Source organism: Schistocerca cancellata, chromosome 2 (genome assembly GCF_023864275.1).
Source record: "Schistocerca cancellata isolate TAMUIC-IGC-003103 chromosome 2, iqSchCanc2.1, whole genome shotgun sequence".
NCBI classification, from domain to species: Eukaryota; Metazoa; Arthropoda; class Insecta; order Orthoptera; family Acrididae; genus Schistocerca; species Schistocerca cancellata.
In genome coordinates this window covers 1078427063-1078454375 of record NC_064627.1, presented here as the reverse complement: position 1 = coordinate 1078454375, position 27313 = coordinate 1078427063, and positions in this window count along the sequence as shown.

Here is a 27313-nt window from a genome sequence, read left to right as displayed (position 1 = left end):
GCCATTTTTTGTAAAACAGAAGTCAGCTGCGCTGTTTTCCAGTCACCAAGTCCATTTGTTGTATAAGAGAATCTTTACATATACGAGCTATGAAAAATATAATTTTGTAGCTAATTTAAACTGTAATTTATTGCTAAGTCGATCAGTGTCTGATGACCCGTTCGCTTTTACTACATTCAGTTGGTTTACTGCATTCAGCTGGTTCAAAGAATACTAATTTCAAAAAGGTCAAATTGTAGTACAGTAATATGATTCACATGCCTGAATGCATTTTTAAACGTAGATTTAAATCATCATCTTTGCCATTTCGATGTTTTAAAAGCCAACCGTGTTTGAAAATTAAATTATGGTAATTTTGTTCCACCTGTTGTGCGGTCCTTTTTACTATCCGACATACCAGAATGAGAAACATTCCCCAGGCTGTGGCTAAGCCATGTCTCCGCAGTATCCTTTCTTTCAGGAGTGCAAGTTCTGCATGGTTCGCAGGAGAGCTTCTGTAAAGTTTGGAAGGTAGGAGACGAGATACTAGCAGAAGTGAAGCTGTGACTACCGGGCGTGAGTCGTGCTTCGGTAGCTCAGATGGTAGAGCACTTGCCTGCGAAAGGCAAAGGTCCCGAGTTCGAGTCTCGGTCGGGCGCACAGTTTTAATCTGCCAGGAAGTTTCATATCAGCGCACACTCTGCTGCAGAGTAAAAATCTCATTCTGGAAACATCCCCCAGGTTGTGGCTAAGCCATGTCTCCGCAGTATCCTTTCTTTCAGGAGTGCTAGTTCTGAACGGTTCGCAGGAGAGCTTCTGTAAAGTTTGGAAGGTAGGAGACGAGATACTGGCGGAAGTGAAGCTGTGAGTACCGGGCGTGAGTCGTGCTTCGGTAGCTCAGATGGTAGAGCACTTGCCCGCGAAAGGCAAAGGTCGCGAGTTCGAGTCTCGGTCGGGCACATTGTTTTAATTTGCCAGGAAGTTTCAACTTCTTTTTGGTTCCAGCTTGTATCTGTCACATGGTTTGTGACAATGCTTAAAGAAGATCCGAAGTTCTCGTAATAATGTAATTGAAATTCTTTGTGAGTTCGAGTTTCAAGATAGCTTGTGTTTGAAAAGTTCTTTTGATTATTTAATCCAGGACTGTCACGTACACCTTAACGCATTTGAGTAAAACTAACTTAATATCTGACGCGCATTGCACTGTTGGGGGGTCAGCTAGCTGTATTCGTTGAGAAAATTTTGAGTTTGGCAAGCAGTAACATTAATTTTAAGTAGGCTTGCAGCGCAATGATTTCTTACAGGTAACAGCAGCTCAGTGATTCATTTCAAGTATTTGATCAGAGTAGATCAGAGCAGCTTCCTTTATTCAGGTAAGAATCTATGTAAGGACTAAGCCCAAGAATTGTACGTTTTGATTAGGAAACTGATCATTCGTAATATTCCACATAATCCGGAAGTTGCATTAATAAACGCTTGCTGACTTGAACCGCTGCAGTTAAATGTTTCAAGTTTTGATTGTTGCTGGGGAAGCTGTCGAGTGTATCAGAGATAGTTACTTCTTGTGTTCAGGCGTTAATCATAGCAGATTGATGTGATAGAGAAAAAAATGGTCACCCGTGTAGTACTAACGGCAGTGTCTGAAATTCAAGTATCATACTAAGTCAATGAGATCATTATAGAGCTTTCATGTAAGTTGTTTGCTGTTATATAGGTTAATTTCAAATTTGCAAGATTACATTTTCAGCATAAAGATTGGAAATTTCTGTACTATTTCATGTATAGCCATTTACACACATATTTTATGCACTAATATTACGCCTATATCTGCAATAATCGGTATTGGAGCATTGATTCCTGAATTCTAAATATCACACTACGACTTTGCTCTCTTCTAGAACGAGACAGCATTTAAGATGCTACTGAGATCCAATTCAGAGATATCTTCGAAATATCGCGCAGAACTGTTTGTCCGACATTTTGGAAACACCACGCAATAGACAGGAACATATTGAAACGTTACACTAAGAGAAGCATAAAACTAAAGATTATACTTCTGCTATAGGATATAGGCTATCAGAAATTATCATAAGAAGTACTCTAAATTAGTAAATAAACACTACTCACACCATTATACTCCAAACAAGAAGTTTTCTCAGAAGTTCCCAGAAGACGTTTTCAACATTACTGTGACTTTAAACGTAAAAGTAGACGCATACCTCCTTAAAAAATAGTTTGATTGCTTCAATGAAACATTTATATGCTCCAGACTTCTGTCCGTCTACCTAATTTTAAGAAATTCCCAAGCAATGCTAACAGAAGATCGCAGATTAATGCATGTATCAAAACTGTTTCTAATGTCGGTTTTTTTATGATCAGAGCGACTTCAAATAGTATTGAAAATATAGAACCACCAGATTTTTTTCATGTTACAATTTTTTTCATTTAATGAAGTGCAAATAACGTGATACTAACCTCGCGTATAATATGAAGAACTGTACCTGTGTTGGATCTCACGTACTAACTTATTTCCTTAATTAACACCGTGGCTGCTTAGTGAAGCTCAAAGTAACAAACAAGCATGACCCTGCAATGGAAGGCAAGCGAGGAGTGGTAGCGTGTTCAATAACACTGGAGCCTGCTGGGGTGGGGACTGCTAGCTGGCATACGACCGAGCCGCGTGGAATTGAAAACGTGGAGTACTGCCCGGGTCGTGTAATTGCGCCAAACAGCGGACACGATCAGAGAACGGAAACAGGACAACGGCACTGCACCCGGCGCCAATGATGCTGCACAGCCAGAGACGGTCTGATAAAACTGAGGGGGTGGAGGGTGAAGGGCGAGGGGAGGCCACACCATTACACACACACACACACACACACACACACACACACACACACGAGTTACCCTTTTCTTTCAAACTTGCAAAATTGTTTGTTTCCGAAAGTTATTTTTGGACTTAACACGCTCTATGGAGCAAACACACACATAAAGGGCAGTTCCAAATAAATTTATTCATAACAAATGAGTATTACTGTTTAATGCTTCGTGACAGATCGATGAGAATTACAGTGAGTCTAAAAGGAAGTTCAAAATATTTTTACAAGCTTTATAAGTGTTCCATACGACTTCCCTTCGTCACACAGAGAGTATCTAGCACAGGGCCTTCCAACCTTTTCCACTTCTTCTTCAGTCGAAAATTCATGGCGGACCCCTTGTCAGTCAGGAGCACAGGAACTTTAAATTTCAGAGCGAAACCCATGGGAACTGAAAGCTTCTCAATGCAAGTACCATGTTCCCAATGACTCCCCCCCCCCCCCCCCCCCCGAAGTATCAATAGTCTTTGGTTTACAGATGAATGAAAACAACTTGAAATTAACGATCCAATTTGAATTCCCACTGTATCCAGACACTTACTAGTGGATTTACTCCCTTTGTTCAACACACTATAGCCTGATTAATATTACTTGGTAATTGACATTTCACACGTTGGAGCTGCCTTCCTCCAACAGCAACCGACGTCACGTCCAAACTGTTCGCTGTTGGCAAGCTGCCGCCTGTGGTCCGTTCACTTCCACTGTTTGGCAACTGTTGTGTAAGGAGCTTACATATTTCGTAACAGTCGTGTGTGTGTGTGTGTGTGTGTGTGTGTGTGTGTGTGTGTGTGTGTGTGTGGTTTTTCGTGAAATCCGAAGAACAATCTTCAAATGTATGTAAGTCTATGGGACTTAGCTGCTGAGGTCATCAGTCCCTAGTCTCACACAGTATTAACCTAAGTTTAACTTCCGCTAAGGACAAAACACACACACACACACACACACACACACGTGCCCGAGGGAGGACTCGAACCTCCAACAGTGGGAGCCGCACCAATGTTATCATTTGTGTTGCCGACTGTCAAATATTATTGCCAAAGATCGAATGTTATTGCCAACTTTCGAGTGCTATACACATGTTTTTCAAAGAAAAAAAATAGTGATGAATTTGATTTTCACATTTTTATTCAATAATTTTACTCATTATTTTACAAGATTTGGTGAATGGTGGCCGCGGACCCCCTAGAAAGATCCGGGGAAGCCCTGATCTAGCAAATAGGTGGAGCTAACGACGCGAGCGCATTTTGAGATCTGGAATTGATTTTGGCAAGGGAAACACGTATACGAGGTCTTTCACATAATCCCATAAAATTCATCTACGAGTGTCAGATCCGGTGATGTAGGTGACCAAGAACAGAACACAGCGTGTTCATGTCCATTACGATCGATTCAACGGTTTTGAAAATGTTGATCTGAAAATGTTCGAACCTTCATTTTCCTCTGTTGCGATGCTCCGCCTTCTTAAAAATTTTAATCCTTAGGACTGGTGTCAAGCTGAGGTACTCGGTATTGCTCAAGTATGACCATGCAAATGTCTGTTACATCTCAAAACACGGAGATATTTACTTGTACAACATCGCACACGTGCCGCCTTAAATTCACTACGCTTGGCAACGATCAAAATTTTGAAGCTTCTTTTACGTGATCTGTAATTCTTATGGATGGGTCATTATGCATCAAATAGTTATAGAGTTATCGCCGCCGCTTGTAGTCCATTCTGAATTCCCCTGCTAGTAAGTATATACAGGGTGTTCATAATTATTGGTCCAGATTGAAAACGTTATAGAAGGGGAACCACTGCTCAGAATGTCGTCAAATTTAAACATCATATTATTGACGAAGGGGGAAATATTATGGAACACAAAAAAAATTTATGAAAATTTTTATCAATATATGGCGCTGAAGTGTCTTAACGTAAATGGGTTTGCCTACAAATGACAGATGAATCGCAATACTACAGCTATGGTCTGAGTTGCACATCAAACCATCCGCACTGACTATTCAATGTGGATTAATGAATAAGTTCGGTGGTCAACAGTTATGGCAGTGTTAAGTGAGTCCAAAAAAAAATTGCTCTATGGCTCTGAGCACTATGGGACTCAACATCTTAGGTCATAAGTCTCCTAGAACTTAGAACTACTTAAACCTAACTAACCTAAGGACATCACACACACCCACGCCCGAGGCAGGATTCGAACCTGCGACCGTAGCAGTCCCGCGGTTCCGGACTGCAGCGCCAGAGCCGCTAGACCACCGCGGCCGGCTAGGTGAGTCCATCCACTAACCGCGTAAAAGGCAAAATGACATCGGTTTATAATTGTTGTGAGACTGGTGCAAGACTTTCTCAGCGGCCCTTTTCTGCCGCAAACTGAAATCGAGAAACAGCATGTACCACAACAGACTGGAGTGTCTCGGAGTTACCTTCAGAATGTGTTGCGCAATCCGTTCTTTGAGTTCAGCTACGTTAGTAATTGGGGCACTTAACATCTTCAAGATACCCCCAAACCCAGAAGTCACAGGGATTAAGATCAGGTAATATGGATGTCTAGGCTGTGGATAAATGACGGCTTATAAATCGGCCATTTTCGAAATCCCTCTGCAGCAGACAGTCCACTGCGTGGCTGTGCAGTGTGCAGAGGAGCGCCACCTTGCATAAAAATGTTCCTGTCTACAAAAAAGACTCTCGTGGCGTTTACTAGTGATGGTATAGAAAACAGGATCCGCAGGACTCATCTCCCCGAAAAAATAAAGTCCTGCCATAATCGATGCCATCAATATGCACTACCCAGTCAATTGTGCAGAATGATGTGGAACCGGTCAATTCTGTGTATTATCATGTGTTTGGAGATGGAAATGGGCTTCGTCTGTAGAAAGAATGTTCCACGATCATTCATTGTTTTCTTCCATGCGGGCAGGAAATTCCAGGCTGAAGGTTTGTCTTGCTGGCAGTTCAGCAGGATCAGCAGGAAGGAGCTACTGAACATGGGTGATTTTGTACGGATAGCAGAGCATCTGTTATTTAGTAGAATTTTGTGCACTGTGCTCGCAGACATGTTGAACGTTTGGGTAATTCCACGCGCACTCCATGTTTGCACACAACCGTTCGACCCCTGAAGCAATGCTGTCGCCACATCTTCAAAATGGTTCAAATGGCTCTGAGCACTATGGGACTTAACTGCTGTGGTCATCAGTCCCCTAGAATTTAGAACTACTTAAACCTAACTAACCTAAGAACATCACACACATCCATGCCCGAGGCAGGATTCGAACCTACGACCGTAGCGGTCGCGCGGTTCCAGACTGCAGCGCCTAGAACCGCCCGGCCACCTCGGTCGGCGCCACATCTTCGACAGACGTTAGATTAACTGCTTCTCTCTCTCTGCCACACTGCGCTCAAAAGGAACCTGTCTTTCCTAATCTTGTAATCATTTTCTCCAGGCCCTTAACATCATGGAGACAGTCATCTGGAGAGCCTCGAATGCAAACTCAGAAAAAGGCCTGTGCTGAGAGTCTATTGGTGTGCGTATTCGAACGCTTTCAGCCCTATATGTTGATCAAATTTTCCTTATTTTTTTTTTCATGATTTTTCCCCGTGTGTCACTAATATAGCGTTCAAATTTCACGTCATTTTGAAACTGGAACTTTATGGATACTTTGTTATCTGAGGGGGCCAAATATTTTGGAAATATGTCGTAAGTTTCTATGAGACCAAACTGCTGAGGTCATCGGTCCTAGGCTTACACACTACTTAATCTAACTTAAACTAACTTACGCTAAGGACAACACGCACACACCCATGTCCGAGGGAGGATTCGAACCTGCGACGGGGGGAGCCGCGCGAACCGTGGCAAGGCGTGGCTACCCCGCGGGGCGACCAAATATTATGAACGCCTGCTTAACACAGTGCAGAGTCATCGGCGGAACACATAGTAGCGGTTCAGCGTCGCATGTTCTTTGAATGTTTCCAAGGTATATAGCGCCAGATGTCTACACAGAAGTTGAGCAGTTTCCATACATTAGAGGCTCACGAGCTACTGGAACGAAGATGGTGCCGAATAGCGCTCAAGGAGGATCCCGTCACGTTCAGATCAGGTGAATTTGGTTGTCACGTCATCAACGTTAGTTCACTGTAGTGCTCGTCATACCATGTAGCACGATTTTGGCCTTGTGTAGTGAACAGTAATCCTGCTGGAAGATGCGATCGTCTTCTAGCAAGACATCAGGCAAGAAAGGATGCAGGTGACCGTAATAATGTACACGCCGACAACAGCCATCTTGGTGCAATGTCGCGCATAGCATAACACTTCTACCACCGGCCTGTATCTGTGGTGCTGCGTATATTTCGACCAGCCTTTCGCCTTTATAACGGTGTATACGGACACGACTGTCGACCAATTGAAACAATAAGCGTGTTTCATTCACCAACGCCACACTTTTCGTTGATATATGGTCAAATCGCGCCGTCCCCGGGAGCAGAGCAAAGACAGTTGACGATGTCGTTGGGTCAACAAGGTTCAAATAATTCAAATGGCCTTGAGCACAATGGGACTTAACATCTGAGGTCATTAGTCCCCTAGAACTACTTAAACCTAACTATCCTAAGGACATCACGCACATCCATGCCCAAGGCAAGATTCGAACCTGCGACCGTAGCGGTCGCGCGGTGCCAGACTGAGGTCAACAAGGGAACACGTGGGTTCGTCTGCTGCGGATGCCCACATTAAACAATGTGCGTTGAGCTGAACGGCATGATGAGAAAGACATATGCCGGCCCGAGCACTGAACTCTTTCGTTAGATCGCCACCCAGCTGCTTTAAGAGCAGGCAAAGCCCCGATCTCGATGTTCTGTCACGAGACTTGGACGTCTCCCACCACTTCGTCGTCTACTCATGTTACACCGTCCTTCTGTCACTTTCCATACATTCTAACAACAGTAGCATCCTAAGGTCCGATCTGCTTGACTGTTTTCAGCCACTAATACATTGTATTTGGAATTTTGATCAAACAGAGAAACAAACACAACAACAACTTCAAAAGTTAGACACAAATGAACAAACACTTGAACAAACACTTAAAGATTTAACAGCTGAAATGCACAAAAGTCGAATTTAAATATAGAAACATTTCTGAAGATGTAAGAACACAAATTTGTGAGCATTTTCTGTCTATTTTTTCGCGACATGAAGACGCGTTACAGAATCATGAATCAGCCATAAAAGAACTGCAGATCATTGTACACGAAAATCATGACGCCTTGCAGGCTAAAATTGTCTCTGTTGCACCAAACGATACGGTTGCGCAACTTACAAAAATCAGGAAAACTTAAAGAACACAGTAGATACGATTACGGCACAAACTTGGCTTAGAAAAACACGTTGAGGGAATCAGCACATACCGGAAAAAGTAGCCGTACTTTCGGATCAGTTAATAAATATATCTACGAAGGTAGATGATGATTTGAACGATACAAAACCGTTAGCCTTTACTGGCACAGAGGAGTACGCGTAAATTACGAAATTTAGACAAACTCAGAAACAAATCAACACGCAACACAAAAGAGAAAGGTGGGAAGTACAAGATCAGTTGGCACAGGTGATACAAAAACTAAATATTTCAGAGGATAATCGCGCTCCGACACGGGGTGAGGAATTTAGAAACGCGGAGAAGTCACAAAGTAATAATACGTGGTATTTCGGAGATCTTGGAAGGAGTCGGCAGCGTGCACCGAGCCTTGAGACGACGTAACAGTGACCGGTTTCTTGCTCGGCGACACGATGGCTTTGACTATGATCTCTTCATCACAGTGTGTAAATTTAAAACATCAAGAATTCCTCAATTTTCTCATTGTTTTCCTCCTAATTGGTCATTAGAGCATAGATTAGAATTTATGTGTGGCTGTTTAGAAAATGAACCAGCTGTAAGAATGCCATCCGTTATTCGCGACTGTCACAGTGAAGGAAATTTTTATCATGCCTTCCTTTCTGCATATTGTTGTCAGGCTACACAAGATCGAGTAAAATAAAATATTATAATGATGAAGCATTTCAAACAGTCTGTATTTCCCAGCCCGGTAAAATATTTTGAAGACATGTTACACAAGAATCAGTATTTGTCAAACCGTACAGCCCCTCGGAACTTATTCGCATTTGCGTAGTTAAATTGCCTGAACACTTAAGACATATTATTTTGGCTGTAAGTTGTAAAGATGATATCGAAGGTCTTAAGGGACTTTTGCAAGAATTGTAAATCGCATGATGCGAAAACAAAAAAACGACAACAGTTACAGGACACATCCATCACAATTTCGTGACGATAGAAATAATAGCCGTACACGATAATGCTACTGTTATAACGCAAATCGTGACCAAAACAGACACCAGCGGTGTGACAACCATTGGCAGAATAACAATAATTAAAGAGAAAGATCACATTTCATGGTAATGACTGTGACGGAGATGAGTCGTGGTGCGCCTTTTCTGGCACACCAGCTCTTTGGCACGACTATCGATTACCCGGCTCTACTACGATCTTTGCCCCTGTTGTGGTCTGCCGGCGGGTATCTGCGGTAGGGGAGTTGGTCGTCGGACTGGCTACGAGGCGCCAGCACGTGCTTGAGGGGACGACGGAGCAAAACACGCGGGCTCGGCCAGCGGCGGCGCGGCCGGTCTACCTTGCAGGACGGTCGCGAGTTTGTGGTGGACCTGTCTGATGTCAACCTCGGGCGCTGCTCGTCGCATTGCTTTGCGGCCTGTTTTCTCGGAGACCCATCCCTCGAGACCAACAACGCTCTCCGTCGTACGTGTAAGTGGTTTTCGTGCCTTCGTTTCGTCAAACGATTTGCGTTTCAGCGAGTGTATTTGTTGGTCTGTTGGTTCTAACATACGTGTTGTCGAAGTAAGAGCAGCCGGCCGCCGTGGCCGAGAGGTTGTAGGTGCTTCAGTCTGGAAACGCGAGATCACTATGGTCGCAGTTTTGAACCCTGCCTCGGGCATGGATGTGTGTGAAGTCCTTAGGTTAGTTAGGTTTAAGTAGTTCTAAGTTCTAGGAGACTGATGACCTCAGATGTTAAGTCCTTTAGTGCTCAGAGCCTTTTGAACCATTTTCTGTGCAGCCGGCAGAGTCTGTGTGACTGTATGCAGACCATCAGTTACTATTTGCTTTAAAATCCACTGGTTGGATGAGTATTAAAAGGCAAATTAGCACGAAGGCGTGCGTGTGATTTAGGATTATTGCCACCATTATTGCCATGAAGCGACGTCGGTATATTGCTGTAAAAAATTGCAACCAGCTATTCTGTTATTAATAAAACTTGTATTTGTAAAGCTAGTCACTTATATGTACTTCCTTATATACGTGCACTTATTGAATGCACTCCCTCAACAGTAATTGGTTTGTATATTTTATTGTTTATCAATTTCTTAACGTATATTGATTGATGTTTGGTTGGTATTTGCCGTGTCTTCTGCGGTCTGTTTGTGTTCCAGTTTCTGCAGGTTGGGGTTCATGGCTGCGTCTGGTCTGCTGCTTCCAGTATTTAAGTTAAGTCACCTTTGCCCAGGGCAGCCTGGGGTCACTTGCCGTTTGATAAACGTAACCTATTCCATGTATTTTTTTTAAAAAAAAGGTTTTATGTTTTTTGAGTATGAATTGTAATTATAGTGACATGTGCTGGTTGATTTTTCGGGGTTCTAAACGAACTGATGCTTTTCGTAAATCGGCTTCAAACTGTAATTTTTTTACATTTAGATCCATTTTCTGAAATCACCTTCAGAGTGTAATTTATTTGAAATCTCTGTGGGTCAACTCTTTAAGTCTGCTGGTAACTGTTATCTGCTGTCTTGCTTGAGAAGCAAGATATCTGTAATATTTTATAAAAGATGCCCACATTGCTTGTCTCTTACCTGTTTTGAATAAACAATGAATTTGGTAGTTGTTGTTTAAGGAATGACATTACAGGGGCCTTGACCTTCCATCCTAAGTATACCCCCATCCCGACTTCCTAAATCACCAGATAAAACCGTAGAAATAGACAGTATGGGAAACAGAATAATTATCATCAAGAGAGACAAAATAACGTCAGACGCACAGTCCACCTCGTAATTATTATTCCGGGAGAAATTCTCCACCACTTAACAGACAAAAATGAAACTACAGAAATTACCGACAAGACGACAGATGCTATAGTCATGACAACAGACCTGAATTTAATCAGAGCTGTCGTGATTCAAATAGGGCAGGGACCTCTTGATAAGCTGATATTGTAGAAATTAGATCTCCAAATCCCGGTAACGACGCGTGACAACAAACAGATAACAGAAAATGAGTCACGCAGCAAGCAGCCACAAAACGTACTTATGAAGCTGACGACGTGGCTACCGTGACTATAAATTATGTGAAAATGGAAGACGTTAGGGACATTCTACTCCAGGAACATGACAAGAAACAAAACAATACTGTGTCCTCTATCATTCACATCACAACAAATTACATAAAATTTGTGGCAGTACTTCACTCCGGCAGCCCTATTTCGTTAATTAGTGGAACAGATTTCAATAAATGCAACAAATCGAACGATTGCCCCTCTTATCCTTTATGTAAGATTAAATTACAAGTTACAATTTTTGGAAAAAGTGTGGATGTACACCAACAAAGTAACTTAGAAATCTTTTGTCAAAGCCACAGATTTATCATGAATTTTCTTATTGTTCCGTTATTGTCGACTGAGATTATGTTAGGTGTAGAATTTTTGAATGAGTATAAAGCAATTTTAAACTTTCACGATGCTGAAATAAGTTTACAGAAAGAAGATAAGTCAATAGCTATAATATTTGAAGACTGGCTTTCAAACCATGATGAGGAAACCAATCGGCTTTGCCTTTTTTGAAATCACAGTTTGGAACTTTCGGCGGAACTTGATATTGATAATCACTTTTCAAGTACTGATAGCAATGATATTGATGACGTATTAGATACTAACATTTAAATTCAGAAAAAAATTCAAACAATTGAGAACTATAATGACACTGATAGGCAGGACCTTATTAACATCTCACAAGCACATTCCACAGTTTTTACTCACAAAACAGGGACAATTAATGGATTTCAATACAAATTTCATGTTCGTGAGCATACTAAATTTTGTGTAAGACGATACGTAATTAGGGCACATTGTAGGGAGCGTGTTAGAACGGAAATACAGTCTATGCATGAAGAGGGCATTATGAACCAGCGATAAGCTCATACAATAATACATTACATGTTTTTGAGAAGAAAAACGGATAGATTAGGCTTGTCTTAGATTCGAGACAAATAAATACCATAATAATTCCTGAAACAGAAAGGTCGCAAACGTTGGAAGAACTTCAAATTTTCAATGGCGTAAAAGTATTGTCTTCTATGTACCTCAGATGCAGCTTTTATCAAATTGAACTTCATCCAGAATGTAGAGAATATACGGCTTTTCTTTGTTTTGACGTTTGTTATCAATTTCGGAAACTTCCTTTTGGTTTGAACATTTCTTCGGCAGCATTCATTCGTGGGCTAAATTCCATATTACCTGAGTTCTTAAAACGACACCTCACCTCATACGAGGACGATATTTTAATAGCAGAAGCCTCTTGGGAACAACATAATCGTATCCTCAACAGTTTGTTACATATTTTTGCTGAACCTGGATTTACAGTTAACTTGGAAAAATCTGAATTCAGTAGGAGAAATGTGATATTTCTGGGTCACATTATTTCTTCGGAGGGCATACAGCCAGATCCTGAAAAGTAGGAAGCAATCAGAGCCATTCCTGTTCCATCCACAAAAAGACAAGTTTGCAAGTTTTCCATGTCTCATGAATTTCTACCGTCGTTTCCTGAATGTGCAAATTGTAATAACTCAACAACTTTGTTCTCTCACTGGTAAAAACACTTTTTGGAACCGGGTCGAACAGGCACAGTTGGAATTAGATTCTTTGAAAGAAGTGCTACTTAACGCGCCAATCTTAGCTTACCCAGATCTGTCACAAGATTTCTGCCTTAGCACAGATTCTTCTAAAGTTGGTCTTGGTGCTCATTTATTTCAAGAAGCTATAGAAAATGACATTATTGTTCAGAAAACCATTGCTTTTGCTAGCTGCATGCTAACAAAATCTGAGAAAAATTATTCCGTCACTGAATTAGAAGCTTTAGATATCGTTTGGGCATTTAACAAATTTCATTTATTTCTTCCTGGCAAACATGTAAAAGTTTTTAGTTATCATGGAGCATTACATTTTTCTTATGTCTTCAAATTAAATCATGACGGGTTGAAACGTTGGGCATTGTTTCTGCAACAATTCCGCTTCACAGTAATCTATATTCCTGGCACGGAAAACATAGCTGCGGACGCACTGTCACGTGCACCGGCTGCTTTTCACAAAGTTTACAAATAGACAAGACTCTCCTAATTCTACTTTCCATGTTGTTAAAATAACAAGTCGTCCGAAGAATATGATAACATTTTCGTGAACCAAAATGTGCATAGCTGAAATAAATGAACCAGATGAGTTATTAACAAGCAATGAGCAGAAGTTACGTCTGTATAGTGTCGAGTTAAAAGTCACAACTACTGAAATCGAGATTTAGCAATAAGTAGTTTCCTCCATTATTTCCTGATCCACAAGTTGCAAAGAAAATAGCGTGTGGTTGAAGTAAAGCTACATCTATTTGTGGAAATGGCATTGACCTGCTATTGCAAGGAGTAGTGTTATCCGAGTAGAAACAAGGTTTATTTGAGTTTTGTCGAGATCCTGCTGAAACTAGTTCAAGCTATCAAAACACAGCTCCGTAAAGCTTTACAGGAAAACGGCTTATCCTGTGCATCACTCTCTTCACTATCTACGGAAAATGCTTCAATCAACTATGGGATTCAGAACTCAGTTTTTCAAAAGGTACTGCAATAGTTAAAGCAGTATTAGGAGAAATATTTAAAACTGGAGTTTTGTATTACTTCTAGGAATAATCACCGTTCCAACTTATACATTTAACTTATCTTTTAACGAGATGACAAGTTTCCTCTTCATAAAATTCAGCCGCCTCAGACCAGCCAGACAATGATAGCATCTGGAAGCTCTTGCCCTAGCATTTGGAGCTGAGTCATTTTTAATGTGCATGAAGCAGACTTTGGCCGACAAACACGAGAAATGTTGCGTCGATTCAGCTCTACAGCCCTAACTTCTATACAAGTGATTAACACCGCTTTGTGCACATTACAAGTGGTTCAGTTCCAAATACTTGGACAAGAACGTCTAGATGTTATCCAAGTCTGACTACAATCTGAGGCAGCTGAATACCTTGAATTAAGCCGCTTTCCAGGTAGCCCACGTGTTGTTGCAAGTACCTGAGGTCTTTGGTTATAGATTAGTGGCAAACGAAGCAAAGAACAGCCGACTCCACTGCTAACATTACAATATAATATAATTTTTTTATTAACAACTTTTTTGTTGCTATCGTTTGGGGCACCAGCTATACAGAGTCTTTGTTTCAACTTGAGACTCTTAAATATCTCGAAAACGAAGCATCGCGGGAAACAATGTTGTAAGTGAAAAATTAATATTAGAAAAGGGAACATCTGTTTGTACTACAACTGGCCATCTCCTAAGGGATCCTGCTTGCTTCTTGGGCGGCATTCACTTTGTATTTTCAAATGGGAAGCACCTGATTTTATTGCATGTTCGCATTCTACGCAAAAAATACATGCGGTTTACTAAAACCATTGTTTCCCTTTCGTGGTAGATCGCGTTGTAATCGACAGATGTCAAGTGTGTATAGTTTTGCAATTAAGAACCGACGCATTTCGTTCTACGTTTCAGTTACGATGTAAATGTAAGCCTTCGTGTTCCAACGGTTGACGCTGATGTTCAAACACAATATGAATGTTTCAAGTGGACGATTTTAAATTTATTTATTTATTTATTTATTAATTTTTTTTTGCAGAGTAAAATGTTCTTAGACGAACAGGACAAATAATGCGCCTTGACATTGACAATTTTGGCAAATAAGTTGCTTGTAAGGTAATACAGTTAACTGTTCTCTATGGGGTTGGTTGTGGCTAGCCCGCAACCTATAAAAATGCTCAATTTCGGTGGCAGCCTGCGGCGGCGCGGTTCTTTCCGTCCCTTTACGACGAACCTGCACCTACCTATGAACATTGTCTCAGCAGATCATCAGTAGGAAAGCCGAGTGAAACCTAGTGTACTTCGACGTGAACCAGGCTGCAATTTAAGCCAATAATCTACGTTTCGGGAGAAAGTTTTCACACAAATGAAAGGTTGGAAATGTTGTCCTCAGTTAATATATTCTGAAACTTAGGTGAACAGGTATCACTGCCATGCCCGTGCTAGTCTTAACACAGTCACTCACAATCCCTTTCACTCACGTTAGCAAGTTTATGGTGTTGCATTTCCCGAAAACATAATAGCTACAAGAATACTGATTGTTTTTGATTAATAATCCTCGCCAAATATTAAGTCTGTCGGTACCAAATGCAGTCACAGTTTTTAGCCACCGACCTGCTCAATACGCCACACGGAATGTATGTATTTTCTCGTCACAAAATTCACTTAAATATTCCGAAATTTCTACACGTCCATCGGAATCATTATGGCGTCACTTTACCACACCTTTGCTGCATGAAATACTGCCAGATCGGGCAATTTATCTTTTCCATCGGAACTACTACTACACACGTCCGACCTGTTTCATGGTTAGACTCCCACTCTTCTCTAAAATACTCTCAGTCTTCTCTACCAGCAGAGAAAGGCGCGCGAAGAATATTGCTTTACCATTGGTCAGTTTACTCAACAGCCAATAGCAAATCAACATTCTCCCGCGTCAGTCAGCGCTTTTCATCAATAACCAATCGCAAAATAGTAAACCTAACGACTGCACTTTTTACCGACGTAAATTATCTAATATGCTGAAGTTTTGTTTATGCGTAAAGTTATTTACTATTGTTATTTATACCTGAATTAACTTTCCCTGTACCATAAACTTACTTTACAAATCTATTCTGCAAAAATTACCTTTGTCCATATCCATACTTCTTCGAAATGTTCCTACACTAAGTCCCACTACATAACTCGTTAAACAATTATCTTCACATTAACCTTAAACAACACTCACGCATCATTCATACTGCTAAAACACATTTCTAACGTTTTACCTACACAAAAAGATATAATAACACTTTATGAAAATACTAGAATAGTTTATGAAAAACATTCTATTACTTTAGTGTACACTAGTGGGCACAATCGAAACTAAAATCACTGTCCCCTATCCAATATCGTCATTTATCGGCTGATACATAAACTACATGCGCGTCCAGTCTCGCGTCACCATCTGTCACTATCCAGCTCTGAGACACATCTCCCACTTAACCGCCTCCAAGGCAGGATTATTATACGGCGCTACGCCTCAAGCCCACGAATCCCGTCGTTAGGGTGACTGATTTCGGTGTTTGTTCCCATCCAACCACTTAACTTACGCATTGGCTTTACGCGACTACCGGCGGAATACAAACCACAATCATTGTAGTAAGGTAAAATGTCTATGAATTGATAGTGACAGGCACGCCTGCCATGTATACTCACCGAAATCAAGCACCACAAGGTGAATGGTGAGAAACAAGGGAGCACACCGATGTCAAGCGTTCCCATTGGAACAGAAAACTGTTACGTCCTCGTCGTTGTTCCTGGATAACGTTAAACGTAGTTTCTAACCATGCCTTTAATGGGCAAACTATATGGTACACTACAGTCAAATTAGCGAGACTAAAGTGATTTTCTAACATAAATATCAACGATTATAGCTCGAACGTTTACATTTACATCGTAAATGAAATGCAGAAGGAAATGCGTCGTTTCATAATTGCAAAAACTGGCCCGCTTGACATTTGTCGATTCTACCATGAATCGGAAAAAATGTTTTAATAACCAGTACATTTTTTGGAATACAATTCCAGTATGCAATAAGAGTGGGAGTTCTCATTTGAAAATACAAATTTGACCGCTCCTGCGCAGGACGGTGGAAAAAAAGGGGTGGCCAGATGTAGCACTGACAGATGTAACCTTCACTGATAATAACGTTTCACAAAATTCGTTTGTGCGATTCGTCGTTTTCGAGACATTTACTTGTCTCAAGTTAAAACAAACATCCTGTATATAAACAAACAGACACCCCTTTACTAATACTAACTTTTCACCGAGAAAGGTTTTTTGCTGCGTTGCGTCGTTTTCACTATATTTACTTGTCCAGTGTTAAAACAAACACACTATTTACAAACTGCGGTAGTTAGCAGGAAAACTCTGTTTTGAATACTGCACATGAGCTTTTATTCATACATAAAGGTGGGTTTTGCCTTTTTAACAAGGCATCTACAACATGTGTCAGTATAACGTCTAATTCATTACTTGAAGAGCATGCCGTTTTTCCCTCTTGTAGAAAACATGTAAATCTGCACTTGTACCCTGAAAACCACTGTGAAGTGCATAGCAGAGCGTACGTCCCACTGTACCAGTTATTAGGGTCTCTTCCCGTTCCTATACATATGCAGCGCGGCGAGAACAATTTTTTAGTGCCTCTGTGTCCTCTGTTATTAATCTAATCTTGTCCTTACGATCCCTATAGGGACAATACCTATAGGGTTGTATTATATTACTAGAGTCCTCATTAAAGCTCGTTCTTGGTACTTTGTAAATAGGCTTTCTCGGGATAATTTACGTCTATCTTCAAGACTCTGCCAGTTCAATATCTTCGTCATCTCTGTGATACCGTCTAGCAAGTCAAACAAACACGTTAGACCGGCTAAAGTCACACTATTTCGTGAAGTCACTGTAATGGCAATTGAATTAATATATGTTACGAAATTACAGTGACTCACCACGAAAAGATGTAGCTTTCAGATTGGCCTTCTACATATGGGTAAACTGCACGATCTTCATTCAGATAATGAATTAGACTTTTTACTGACAACCACTGTATATGTCTTGTTAGAACGGAGAAACACGAACGGGTTTAACAATTAAATTTATGTACACTTTATTCCTTGATAATATTTTACTGCAATATATTTTTAATTCTATTAATTTGTTCAAGCTTACGGCATTAGTAGTGATATTCAGTTAAGTAATATTACAAATTTTCATTTAAGAAATTTTACAAATTTTCAGTTAAGTAATTTTACAAATCTGTTCATTCTTTCTAAATACAATATAGTACATATCTTATTAGACAGCCCATCACTGTCAGAAAATGTTGAAAAACTGAGGGACTTAAAGAACGGTAGCAGAGGAATATTTATTCTCGAATTTGTATGGTGTTTAATTGCGTATCAGAATGGAGTGCTACAGTCCATCAGTCACGTTTATGTAATTCTGTAACCTATCTATCAAACAAGAGAGACAATTAAGTCAGTCTACACCATGACGGCGACATTTCTTGCAGTCACATTTCTGCTCCATGACTCTGAAAGATAAACATGGAAATGTTCCTCAGAAACATTATGTCAAAGATCAGTTTTGTGGCGGATTATTGCATATAAATACTGTAGTCTCCTATAATACTTCAAATTGCGAGGGCGAATTAAAGGTTGTCGTCCATCGCACGAAACATGTAATTTGGTTGTGGATTCCTAAAATCTGGTAAATGTAACAATACTTCTGTCAGAAGAGACACGAGACTTGTTCTTTGCACGTAACGTACTGTTTACCCAAGAAACATTCCAACACTGCGTGACAGTTACTGCATCATCCACACTGAAATCTGGAATAAGTTGGTAATTTTCACACACCTACGCTTATGATCATTACATTTTTAGTGATTTCCACATGGAATTAAAATTAATTAATTACTTACTCACACTAGGTCTTTTCCTGTAGAGGAAAACTCTGGCCATATTGTAAACTACGTTTTAGATTGTGTTCCAGCAGCAAGTCACACAAATAGTATCATTACCGGTTTGGACTTTTTAGCAAGCCGTCACTGAATTATGTTTTTGAAAAAAGGCTTTGGAGATACTAACACACTAGAAAATTAAGTCACGAATTCGGAAAAACCTATTTAGCCACCTCTCCCTTAGCTGAGTGTTCTTACAAGATTATGGTCACAGTTTATACACTCGAATACACCTCCCAGTTAAACGATGCTCCCTAGTTATCTGTTATTACCTGTAACGCCTGGGCAGAAATTCCATGAAAATGAATTACTTTTGAATACTTTGTGGGAGCAATCAGTGATCAATAATATTACTAATATTTACGATCAAAAACAATCTTGATCACAAATTATTTATTCCAGTGACCAGTTTCGACCACAATTGTAGTCATCTTCAGACCAATGAGCAAGAACCTCCTTCTGGTGATAAATCAACATGTGATTTACCACCAGAAGGAGGTTCTTGCTCATTGGTCTGAAGATGACCACAGTTGTGGTCTAAACCAGGCACCGGAATAGATAATTCGTGATTGTTTTTGATAGTCGGATGTAGCTGGTATGTCCCTGTAGACAGCGTCTTTCAGCTTTCCCCATAAAAAAGGTCTACATGTTTAAATTCCGAACATTGCGCCCAGACCAACTACTTGGAAACAATTCGTGAAGACATGCTGCAGTGCTTCGTGCCTATGGCCTGGGCAGATATCATGTTGGTACCACAGGTTCCCCCTAGTCTGCAGAGGAACGTCTTCTAGCAGCCATGGAAGTTGGTCTCTTAGGAGGCTTCGGAATTGTGCGCATTCAGTGTTCCGTCTATGATAAACGGCCCACACCATACGTTTACATTCCACAGACATTGATGTTCCACATGACGAGTCCAACGGGAATTCTCAACAGACCAATAGTGCCTGATTTGACGGGTTTACATGGGCATGACTGGTAAACATAGCTTTATCATTAAACAAGATACATGATACGTCTTCAGTATCCTGTATTAAAGCCCATGTAGAGAAGTCAACACGATTCTCATAATATTTTCGATGCAGCTCTTGATGGAGAGAGATGTGATAGGAATAAAACCTACGTCGATGGAGAATACGTAGGACATTTGCTTGACTCATGCCACTTTCTCGTGTGATGCGTGGGAGCTAAAGTGCGTATCAACTGCTACAGCAGCCAGAACACTGATTTCCCCCACTTCTGTTACGCTGTGTAGGTGTTGTTCTACCACTTTCTCGTAACTGGTTGCAGAGACTAACAAACAATAGCCAAGGTGGTCGATGTCTGTTGTGATATCTTGCCCCATACACCGTCCAAGAACGAACTGCATTCTTCCTACACTCTCTATACACCACGAGAATGTCGGCTTTCTCTACATTGGTAGATCCTACCATCCACTCCTGTCGCACACTAACTCACTAGCAAGTTACACTCCACTCAAGGAACACACAAGCACACTATAAGTAAACGAAAACAACATCGTACCTAGTACCTTTGCAGGTTGAATGGCAAAAACAAGTATATGTTTGGAAACTTTTCAGAATTCGATATCTCATAAACGACTTGCACTAGAATCCTGCAAAAAGCACTACTGACATCTAATTTACCATACTTTACTTTTTTAACATCATTTGGCATTGATTCATTTAAAGAAATGTATGTTTGCACAAAAAATACGCTTGCTAAGCTTTATTACTCTGTTTATTGGCTAACAATACGAGCCCCTGACTACCAGCCGATTCTGTGATAACCGCACATCATTTGCACTTTCCATTCCTATAATATATGCAGTGCAAGTTTTACGTGACTTACTCTTTATAGCTCAAGCAGAGTCAGGGATACGGAAACTCCCTACACGCTACCATAAAAACCAGCATCGGAATTTTAAATAAAGCTGAGTAGCTGAAACACAGAAATCGATAAATCCCCTGCCCCTTCCACAGGTGAAAGGAACCAAACACAAATCTGAAAACTATCATTGGACCCCCCCACCCCCTACACACATACACACACACACACACACACACACACACACACACACAAACCCCGTACTGCAAATAATAAACATAAACATTCAGTATAAGAACTCAACGAACTGCAAACGAAATTTAACTACTAATAATCAAAGTTAATTGCTCGCCACAAAAGTGGAAATTAATTTCGCCACTTACCACTATGTTTGGCTAACATTACGGGCGGCACACAAACAGTTACTTCCGCGAAATCTAAGCGATTCAGGACGGTGATCGGTCGTCGTGAGTTCACTTTCTATTTGTACCTAAAACGTGAGTTTAGTTGCAGCCTTGCTGTGACGTCATCCGAGGCAGCCCGTAAGCCGGCATTTGACTTAACGCGGAGAGAGTGATAGCTCGGTGCGAAGGTCTTTCACTGAGTCTCTAGCCGTATTTATAAATGCGTGCAGCGGACGGTCGAACGGAACACCCGCCGTCATCTGCTCTGAGCCCATATAGCAGCATCTAAATGTCCGCGTTCTAGGACACGTATTATTTAATAATTCTGTGATGAATCAATTATCAATCTTGGTAATTTTTACGTGAATAGAGTTAAGTTGGCTTTTAGTTACAGAAAAAGTTTTAGCCTGACTGCATTTAAACTTTGCCGGCTAGAATTTTTAGAATGGAACCGACAGTAGAACATGATCTCTGAACTACAACTTTATGAGACCTTGTATTGATTGATATTTACATCAAAGTCTTGAAACATGTTATAGCTTTATTATTTAATGGATGTAATCAAGTGCAGTAATCAAAACTTTCTATCATTAATAAAACTGATACTTAATCTATCAGAAATAAGGATGGTCCAAGATTTAGTTTTTAATAAATTACTTGTAAACTATTAGAGGTAGCTTAATGGAGTAACATAGTTAACGTTTTGATATCAAGCAGAAGCTTCATACGAATTTCCATCTTTCTGAGTCTAATGTTTAGGACCCTCAATTTTTCGTAAAAACACCCATTTTGACCACAATATTGCTCCGATCAAGTTGACACTTGTAACAGTTGATTGCGACATGCACATGCACATTCAGAACAATGGGCTCTCCACCTCTATTATTTAGCTCCACTTACTTTTTTCTTAAAATAATGCGTTTAAGGAAACGTATCCATCTGCTCGCTCTGAGTTTTAACAATTGAAACATTAATATACTGCAACATATGTTGACAAAGGTTGGTAAAACTTCTCTAATTTTTAATTTCATTCTTAGATTATGGTGCAATACATGTATGCTAGGTACAGGCGCGTTAGGATGACGTGGCGCTAGTAGCAGTGAATTGGGTTAAGTCCTGGCACACTCGCTCGGCTCTGTATCTCTCAAATGACACAGCGCTTGTTTCGCTCAGTACCTGGCCCGTTCCCACAGGTCATAGTGCATGGGAACTGGCATAATTCAGGTAATGGTCTAAAAAATTTTCTCTCAGGGTGGAAAGAGTTATTGCACCAAGTCTTGATAATAAACAGAGAGCACACTGCACATTTTGCTCAAAGGATTTCAATATAACTCATGCTGACAAAAACGCATAGAAAAGCACAAAACAGCATTGTTTATACGAAGAGAGAAATAAGTACAAATAGGACGAAATCTCTGAAAGAGATCGTGAATGCTGATTAAATAAGCACTCAAGAAGAAAAACTTAAAGTTGCCGAAGTAACTAAAATCTACATTGCGTTAAGAACACTCTGTCATATAATTCTCTGGACAGTGAAGCTAAACTTGATAGTGTCTTGTATAGTGCTTCAATAATTACAGATAAAATTAAGTTTAGATTAAAAAAGGCCAGCGCAGTTTCACAAAATGTGGTAGATCTGGCGCCTTTTCAAGAAGCGACGGAGGCCGTTCAAAGTGGTACATCTTTTAGCGTTATTAGAGATACCTGTAATCGCTATACAACGAAACTATTTCCATCACTGGTAAGATCTTATAGCCCAGAGACAAATTTAAAAACATGCTTTCTTGACTTTTACGAAGACGCAGATTTAACTGCATTTGCCATTTGTATAAATTTAGTATCACGCCTCAGGGAATGCGATATTGTGATCAAATTTCTTGCCAGTTGGTGTACAGACAACACAAATGTCAATTTCGGATACCATAATTCCGTTTTTCAGATGCTGCATAATGAAAACAATAATATGCTAGTGTGATGTCCAGCGCACATGTTTCACAACACCATAAAATTTGCTTTAAATTTAAGTAAATCTGGTTTGGATAATTTTATTCTTACGCTCCAGTCATTTTTCATACTACGCAAACAGAGGAAAAGCCTTAAAACATTCCTAAGAAATGCATGAATCTGAATTCGCTCTGGTTCAACGACATATAAAAACGCTATTCCTACCACTACTTCCCGCCGCTGAAATCTTACAAAATGTTGAAGAAATACTTCATTTCTCTCGGCGAAGACGAGTGTTGTTTGTATTCTAGAGCTTCTGTACTAGTGGGCAAACAGAACCTTACCTCGCTTTCTTCCAAAATGCACCGAAAGTTCTACAAGATGCTGTACTGAGCTTTAAAATGGAACACTGCTATGTTACGAAGGCTATCATCTAATGGTTAAAGTCACTAACAAATTAAGGCAAAAGGCTGACAACGAATTTTTGGATATTTTTGGGTTTCACTTGCAGCAATTTAATAAAAAAACAGCTTGCTGTTTCTGATATAAAAATGTTTTATAACATATAGAAAGAAGATGTGATTTTAATGTCAACAAATTAAAGTTGATTAAGCCTCTTTCTCTTCATGATGAATCTTGGTATCACTTGTTAACATTATTGAAAAACTTACTATTGACACAAATTTTCAAATGGGCGATCATTATGTGGAAATTTCTCATGTCAAAGAAGTACTGAACGCAGTAGTACAGAACAAAAACTTAACAACACTACAGACATGGCATGATTTACTTAAAAACCATGATCATACTAATTTGCAAAGTCGTTTATAGTCGTTTTTTTCGCATCCAGGGCAGCGCTTTCGAACACTGCACTAAAGAGAATTTTTTCTCCCAAATATGGTTTATTCTGAGTAACGAAATTGATTATATTTTGAAAAAATAAAAAGCAGACATACAAATAAAGGCCAGTTTGAAAATGTCATGCATAGAACTTTATAATTATGCTATAAAAACGAAGAGATGATTAAAGCTGTAAAATCTAATTCAAAATATACTTTTAACAAAAAATAATAATTTCATAACCAAGTATTGTAGATTTTAATAGGACGAATGTGTTAGTATATATTACTAGATTGTATGACAATCATTCAAATTACTTAATTTATGAATACATTTAGATATGTTGTGATTTGATGTGATATCCTGAAAAACATACTAGGAATGTAGAAAAATCATGATGACTCCGATACGTTCGATAACTCATTTGTTACTTAAAAGTAAAGTATATTTGTAAACATACTTAAATTTAGTTATCATTTATTGTGCTGAAAAAGATAAGTCGAATTTCATTGCTAAGTAGGTACTACCAATTTTACTACTGTAACTTAATTGTCACTGGTTAATGTCGGGAATAAATATTGATTTATAAAAACTATATTTACTTCAATTTTCCCGATTTGAGAAGCAAAGTCCCTCTGTTTGTAACCTACTATGCGGAAAATTAATATGCTCGACCAGGCAACACTTCTCATAATGGTCTATGTTGTCGTTTGAAAACTTTCTTGAAATAAATATGATTTTTTCCATAGGCTGTATTGTTATTTTTATGGTTAATTTTCCTCACCAAATTTTCATGAAAAATCACATGCCTGTGCGCCTAGCCATTTCCAAAATAAATATCTTTTAGTTTGTCTGTTATTCATTTCGATAGTCACTGCATTCTATTGGGAATTAAATAATACTAGCAACAATCACGATTCCCATTTAATTTTTAAAAAGTTAAGTGTAAGCTTCTCTTCGAGTCTGCACATTTTTACATCTCCGTTCAATTTTTGGTCAGTGTAGATCAAATTAGATGCCAAATGCAGGTAAGTAATCGTTTGTTCATCATCGTTTTGTTAATCCTTCATTAAAGTGCTGGGGTTTCACGCACACCAGTCTATATTCTCGTCAACGATGTCATGATATTGCGTACAATTAGTTCCTGAATATTTCAATAACTTACTTTTACGACCTGTGGATAGCATTATTGTAGTTAACATCAGTTTAGCTTCGTGCTTGCAAGGAGACCCACGCGTTTTTCGTCTGTACGTTATCTACTGAATTTATGTAGTAGTATCAAGTTTTATTATGAAAAGTGGATAAAGTGTGTTTAAATACCACGCGAATAAAACATTAAGATAGGCTGTAGGTCAACCTGTAGTCACAACCTTTATATACATTCACGTTCCTTGGCTTCAACAACACTCAACCGAAATGTCACTTTTCAACTTAACACAGACGTTGGGCTATGCTACACAACCAAGGATTTGGGGAAGGAGATGGGCGGGCAGTGGGAGGGGGGGGGGGGGGGGCTTGTGATCTACACGTGACTGAAATCTCAGTTAGATGCTGTAAAGGTGTTATTGTGAAAACTGCAACTTCTCAGTCACTGTGATTTGTATGAGTTTCGTTGTTTTCCCGCCCACCCTAGTGTGAAAGGTGTTTCAATAGTAGGACATCGAATGAACACTGTCTTCTCCAAATATTACATGTAAGCAAACTATACATTACAACTAAAATTAGGTTAATATAAGTCTACGCATTAATATTACTATCTTTTAGAATGTGGTCATTAAGAAAAATAAAACGTTCTTTTTTCTTAACTGTTCCGGCTAGAGCATGAAATTTTTATTGGTAACCTGTAGTTTGAAGATATTGACTGAAACACAATTTATAAACTAAAATGAGCTCCACGAAATTTATTGACTACACCAACAATAACTTTCTGGCAACTGCGTACACACTAATCTTGAACATGTGGCACATTTGAATATAGAACCTGTACGAACTTTGGAAAACAGTCATTCATAATTGGCAATAATTACTTTGTTTTCCCTTTTAAGCTTACGCCATTTCAAAAGAAGGTTTCACCAGACACGTTTAACTTACATTTACAGAGCTTGTTCTGTGTTCATTGCTGTTTGTTTCTCGTGTTCACATGTTCTGAGGTCCACTGGTTATTCCTGCATTGTTAGGAAAGGTTTGAGTCGAAAAAAAAACGGGGTCGGACAATTTCCTTACGTGGCTTTCCGGCTTTTACAAACTCGCTTATTCTTTTGGGACATTCGCGATTTTTTTGCAGTTCACTTTTGTAAACTTCCCAAGAGTTGTTTTCATAGAAAGCAAATTGTATTTATGTGCTCTACTAACAGGAACCAGGAAGTGTCAAATATGTTTTACCTGACGTAAACATCCGACAAGAATGAAGGAAAAAACAGTGCACTTCAGAACATGTAAACAACTGGAAGAGACACCAATTTCTACAAAAGATATTTCATAAATATGCGAAACGCTTCTGGTGAAAAAATTCTTTTGAACTGTGGTAAACTAAAGACAGAAAAAATCTAAATTTTTAAATAAAAGCAAAGTGCTTCTGGTGAAGGCCTATTCTCAAACTCCAGTACGATGAACGGGGAATAATAATTGATACATATGCTGCAGAGAATGGCCCTCCAGGTAAACATACTATGTAGTTTTTTTCGAAACTACTGCAAAATACCCAGCAATAAGTTACCGAGTTTGGTGCATGTAAATCCAAAATTTTATATGAATGTTTACTGTCAAAAAGCTTGATATGAAGTTTCTATAGAGTACAAACCTGGAAAAATATTAACAACAGCAAAATGTCATTTCTTATTAAACTTGTGACACAGTAGCCACACGTGATATTTTCACTTACTTTCTAACGACATCGTCAAATTTAATGTTCAATATTTAGGCCATTATTTGACAATTAAAAATATTTAAACAGCATTGCGTACTGGATACCTGAAATGTGATACCTGCTGCAGGCTGTTGAAACAGCACGTGATCAGCGTGCAGCAGCCAGCGCCATTTTGCGCCTGCTGTCGATGCGGCCGGCTTCGCCCGCTGCTGGTTGCTTTACAGCGCATCTGATCTCCGGCAGCCATACTTTTTATCGGACTCCACTGCGGTGGTCACAAATCTCCACTAACAGGCTCCGCTGTCAGCGCTCGAAAATTATGCGCTACGTGCCGCCAGCGCCGAAGGTCTCTCCTCCCCTCTGGTCGTGGCCGTCCCAATTATTGCACATTTTCTTTTTCCGCCATCTACCATCATTTGTTGGGGACAGAAATGAGTTTTTTGCAGATGTAAGAGCAAATAAGCTGGTATTGATATGGAACATTTGCCGCTGTGCTGAAGGAAACCGTTTCCAGCGCCCTGAAGTAGCGATGAGCAAGCCACCTTTTTGATGTATGTATCTGGTTTGGAGTTCTACACATTCTGTGCACGAACGCTGCCCTTCTATTACAGCTAACTTGGTAACACTGCAAAACTATTTTATTTTACGTTCAGCTGT